A 6,000-nucleotide genomic window follows, 5' to 3' on the forward strand; every position below is an offset into this window, starting at 1 on the left:
ACCCCTTCTGTCACTGGGTGAGGTCACCGCACGGTATGAACCCAAAACCAAGCACTTCTCCCATTGCAAGAATCATAGATCAAGCTGGCCAAACAAAACCCACAACTCGAAGAGAATTACAAGGATATGAAATCATGCATATAAGAGATCAGAAGAAACTCAAATAAGATTCATAGATAATCTGATCATAAATCCACAATTCATCGGATCTCGAAAAACACACCGCAAAAGAAGATTACATCGGATAGATCTCCATGTAGATCATCAAGAACTTTGTATTGAAGATCCAAGAGAGAGAAGAAGCCATCTAGCTAATAGCTATGGACCCATAGGTGAACTACTCACGCATCATCGGAAAGGTCATGGTGTTGAGGAAGAAGCCCTCCGTATACGAATCCCCCCTCCGGCAGGGCACCAGAACGTGCCCCAGATGGGATCTTGCGGAGACAGAAGCTTGCGGCGGCGGAAAAGTATTTTCGAGGCTCTCGTGATTTTTTCTAGGATTTTTGGGAATATATAGGCGAAAGACCTAGGACAGAGGAGGTCCAGGGAACCCACAAGCCTGGGAGGCGCGGGCCCCCTGGCCGCGGCTAGGGGGCTTGTGGGGTCCCTGGTGACCCTCTGCCTTGGTTCTCAAGTCCCCCGATCGTCTTCTGTTTCAAAAAAAAAAATCTTTTTGGAAGTTTCGTTCCGTTTGGACTCCGTTTAAAATCCTCCTGTGAAAAGGGTCAAAAACACGGAAAAACAGGAACTGGCACTTGGCACTGAGTTAATAAGTTAGTCCCAAAAAAGATATAAAAGGAATACAAACCATCCAAAGTTTGACAAGATAATAGCATGAAACCAACAAAAAATATAGATACATTGGAGACGTATCACAATCCACCAAAGCAGGAGTAGGGTATTACGCTTCTCAGTGGCGCGAACCTGGGTAAACTGCCGTGTTCTGTGTCTTCCTCACCATCGAGTGAGTTCCCAACCAATCCCAACGAGTAGCGAGTTAAGTGAGGCGAGCCAGTGAGAGATCTTCGTACAGACCCCTGAGTTCGAATCTTTTGGGTTTTGCGGAGCCCAAAATCCGACATTTGGCATGCTAGGTAGGGGGCGTGTCAAGGTTTCCTCCAAGCTCCGCCTTTGCCAAGCTTCGCCGCTCCGATGGGTGACAGTCGTCGGGCTGGCGCCAAGCAACGTGCCACCTCGTCGGGCTTGCGCCGGGCGCCGAGCGCGACCACCGACGGTTGCTTGTCCCCGGCGGTGGATGGTGTCCGGGCGATCAGGGCCGCCCCCGCAGTCACCTGCATCCTTGAGCGTTTCCTACAACATGAAGGGGTGGTTCACCCAAGGCCCAAGCCCATGGAACACCACGTATGGCCGGAGGTCAACATCAACTTTGGCCCCGACGATCACCCCAAGTTCACGGCGACCACCGGGACACTTCCTATGTTGTGCACGCTGACTATATCCGGCGTGTCCGTCTCCAAGACCCTCATCGACGGCGGCGCGGGCCTCAACATCATCTCAGTAGAGGCTTTCGACGTGCTGCAGCTGACCCAAGAGTGCCTTGTGCCTTCGAAGCCCTGTGGGACAGATTCGCCTCCCCGTCACTTTCGGCACCTGCTCGAACATCCGTACCGAGCAGATCGACTTTGACGTCGCCCGCATTCACCTTCCGTAAAATGCCATCCTCGGCTACCCCGCCCTCGCGCAGTTCATGGAGGCGACGCACCCAGGCTACAACGTCGTCAAGATGCTTGGGACCGGCGGCGTGCTCACCGTCATAGGGGACGTCAAGGACACATCTCGGACACTCGAGCTCTCCCACAAGGCCGCGGCCACGGCACGTGCCAACCTCAGGGGCATGGCGCACGCCACAGGGGACCCTGGGAACATCCCCGATGTCGCGCCCATGAAGAAGAAGCAACTGTTCTCCCAGGACCGGGCAGAAACGAAGCAAGTACCGATGGATGACGGAAGCTCAGCTCCCACCTTCATCATAGGAGCAAACCTCCCCCAATAACAAGAGAAGGCATTGGTGGGTTCCCTCAGGGCGAAAAAGGATGCGTTCGCCTGAAGCGCCTCCGACCTGGTGGGGTCCCGAGGGACGTCATTGAGCACCACCTCATGGTGTGCCCGAACGCATGCCTTGTGAAGCAAAAGGCAAGGAGGCAAGCCCTGGAGAAGCAGGCGTTCATCGCTCAGGAGGTGTGCAAACTAAAGGAGGGAGGGGTCATTCGAGAGGTGCGCTACCCGGATTGGGTGGCCAATCCGGTGGTTGTCCCGAAGAAGTGCGGGAAGGAGCGCATGTGTGTCGACTTCACGAGCCTCAACAAGGCTTGCCCTCAGGACCCGTTCCCGCTACCATGCATCGACTACATCGTGGATTCCACCGCGGAGTGCGATCTCGTGTGCTTCCTGGATGCGTTCTCGGGCTACTACCAGATCAAGATGGCGGTGGAGGACGTCGAGAAGACAACCTTCCTCTGTCCGTGTGGGGTATACTGCTACGAGTGCATGCCCTTCAGGCTGCGGAACGCCAGGGCAACCTTCCATCGATTGATGCATATCGCTCTGGGACCGCAGCTCGGGAGGAACGCAGAGGCCTACGTTGATGAAATCGTGGTCAAGTCAAGGTAGGCAAAAAACCTGGTGGAGGACCTGGAGGAGACCTTCGCCATCCTAAGAGAGGTGAACCTGAAGCTCAACCCCGAGAAGTGCGTCTTCGGGGTCCCATCAGGCAAACTGCTTGGTTTCCTGGTGTCGCACCGGGGGATCGAGGCAAACCCGGTGAAGGTCAATGCCATAAACAAGATGAGCGCACCCACGACCCTCAAGGAGATGCAAAAGTTGGCAGGGTGTGTTACCTGCTTGGGTCGTTTCATCTCCAAGCTCGGCGAGCGGGCCCTGCCTTTCTTCAAGATCATGAAAAGAAATGGGCCCTTCGAATGGACCCCGGAGGCTGACACAGCCTTCGATGAACGCAATCGATACCTCACGAGTCCGCCGGTCATGGTGGCGCCTCGCCCATGGGAGCCTCTGCTTCTATACCTTGCTGGCACCCCCACTCCGCCAGCGTTGCGTTGGTGGCAGTAAGGGAGGAGCAAACCGACAAGGGCGCCACTTCAGGGAATCCCGGAAGGCCCCCACCTGTGGAGTCTAGGGGCTCGCACGACTCACGAGCTCCGGTTCCCCCGTGGGCAGAGGGACCTGACGCCCAGACCACAGGGTTGGGTCATGAGGTGCTCAACCCTCCTCAGGCCCTGGCCCCTCCTCTGAACCGCGGGACGCCCGAACCTCCTGAGCTTGCCGAGGAGCATGACGCCCGGGGGGGGGGGCACATCCTCTGTTGGAAATATATCTCATACGTCTCCAACGTATCTATAATTTTTGATGGTTCCATGCTATTATCTTGTCAAACTTTGGATGTTTTGTATGCCTTTATATATTTTTTGGGACTAACTTATTAACTCAGTGCCAAGTGCCAGTTCCTGTTTTTTTCCATGTTTTTGACCCTTTTCAGAGGAGGATTTTAAATGGAGTCCAAAAGGAAGGAAACTTCCAAAAAGATTTTTTCCGAAACAGAAGAAGATCGGGAAGCTTGAGAACCAAGGCAAGGGGTCTCCAGGGACCCCACAAGCCCCATAGCCGCGCCCAGAGGGGGGGCCCGTGCCTCCCAGGATTGTGGGCTCCCTCGGCTCCTCTGCCCCAGGTATTTCGCCTATATATTCCCAAAAATTCCAGAAAAATCAGGAGATCATCGAGAGTACTTTTCCGCCGCCGCAAGCTTCTATCTCCGCAAGATCCCATCTGGGGCACGTTCTGGTGCGCTGCCGGAGGGGGATTCGGATACGGAAGGCTTCTTCATCAACACCATGACCTCTCCGATGATGCGTGAGTAGTTCACCATAGACCTACGGGTCCATAGCTAGTAGCTAGATGGCTTCTTCTCTCTCTTGGATCTTCAATACAAAGTTCTCCATGATCTTCATGGATATCTCTCCGATGTAATCTTCCTTTGCGGTGTGTTTGTCGAGATCCGATGAATTGTGGATTTATGATCAAATTATTTATGAATCTTATCTGAGTTTCTTCTGATCTCTCTTATGCATGATTTCATATCCTTGTAATTCTCCTTGAGTTGTGGGTTTTGTTTGGCCAGCTTGATCTATGATTCTTGCATTGGGAGAAGTGCTTGGTTTTGGGTTCATACCGTGCGGTGACCTCACCCAGTGACAGAAGGGATAGCGAGGCACGCATCGTGTTTTTGCCATCAAGGGTAAAAAGATGGGGTTTTCATCATTGGTTTGAGATTATCCCTCTACATCATGTCATCTTGCTTAAGGCGTTACTCTATTCGTCATGAACTCCATACACTAGATGCATGCTGGATAGCGGTCGATGTGTGGAGTAATAGTAGTAGATGCAGAAAGTATCGGTCTACTTGTCACGGACGTGATGCCTATATGTATGATCATTGCCTTAGATATCATCATGACTTTGTGCGGTTCTATCAATTGCTCGACAGTAATTTGTTCACCCACCGTAATATTTGCTATTTTGAGAGAAGCCTCTAGTGAACACTATGGCCCCCGGGTCTATTCCACACCATATTTTCAGCCTTACTCTTTTACTTCGTTGCTTTCCGCCTTCATATCTCATTTTGCAATCAATCTTGAAGGGATTGACAACCCCTTTATAGCATTGGGTGCAAGCTCGATTGTGTTTGCGCAGGTACTCTAGACTTGACGAGATTCTCCTACTCGATTGATACCTTGGTTCTCAAACTGAGGGAAATACTTACTGCTCCTGTGCTGCGCCACCCATTCCTCTTCAAGGGAAAAACCAACGCAAGCCCAGCCTCCATCAACGTGTCAATCTCTGGCACTGTTGTTTGTTGCCGCAACAATGCCCTAGAGGCAATGATAAAATAGTTATTATTATATTTCCTGTTTCGAGATAATCGTTTATTATCCATGCTATAATTGTATTGAATGAAAGCATAGATACATGTGTGAATATATAGACAAAACAATGTCCCCAGTAAGCCTCTAGTTGGCTAGCCAGTTGATCAAGGATGGTTAAGGTTTTCTGACCATATGCAATTGTTGTCACTTGATAACTGGATCACATCATTAGGAGAATAATGTGATGGACAAGACCCAAATTATAAACGTAGCATGTGATCGTGTCATTTTGTTGCTATTGTTTTCTGCGTGTCAAGTATTCATTCCTATGACCATGAGATCATGTAACTCACTGACACCGGAGGAATACCTTGTGTGTATCAAACGTCACAACGTTACTGGGTGACTATAAAGGTGCTCTATAGGTATCTCCGAAGGTGTCCGTTGAGTTAGCATGGATCAAGACTAGGATTTGTCACTCCGTGTGACGGACAGGTATCTCGGGGCCCACTCGGTAATACAACATCACATATAAGCCTTGCAAGCAATGTGACTCAAGTGTTAGTAACGGGATCTTGTATTACGGAACGAGTAAAGAGACTTTCCGGTAACGAGATTGAAATAGGTATATAGATACCGACGATCAAATCTCTGGCAAGTAACATACCGAAGGACAAAGGGAATGTTATATGGCATGATATGAATCCTTGGCATAGAGGTTCAACCGATAAGATCTTCGTAGAATATGTAGGATCCAATATGGACATCCAGGTCCCGCTATTGGATATTAACCGAGGAGTGTCTCGGGTCATGTCTGCATAGTTCTCGAACCCGCATGGTCTGCACACTTAAGGTTCAGTGACGTTTTAGAATAGTTGAGTTATATGTGTTGGTGACTAAAGGTTGTTCGGAATCCTGGATGAGGTCATGGACGTCACGAGGGTTTCTGGAATGGTCCGGAAACGAAGATTGATATATAGGATGGTTTCATTTGGTCATCGGAAATATTTCGGGCATTACCGGCAGTGTACTGGGAGTGACGAATGGATTCCGCGTATTCACCGGGAGGGGCCCACCCACCCGGGAGTGAGGCCAGTAG

The sequence above is a fragment of the Hordeum vulgare genome, chromosome 7H (assembly GCF_904849725.1).
Source record: "Hordeum vulgare subsp. vulgare chromosome 7H, MorexV3_pseudomolecules_assembly, whole genome shotgun sequence".
In the NCBI taxonomy this organism is placed as follows: domain Eukaryota; kingdom Viridiplantae; phylum Streptophyta; class Magnoliopsida; order Poales; family Poaceae; genus Hordeum; species Hordeum vulgare.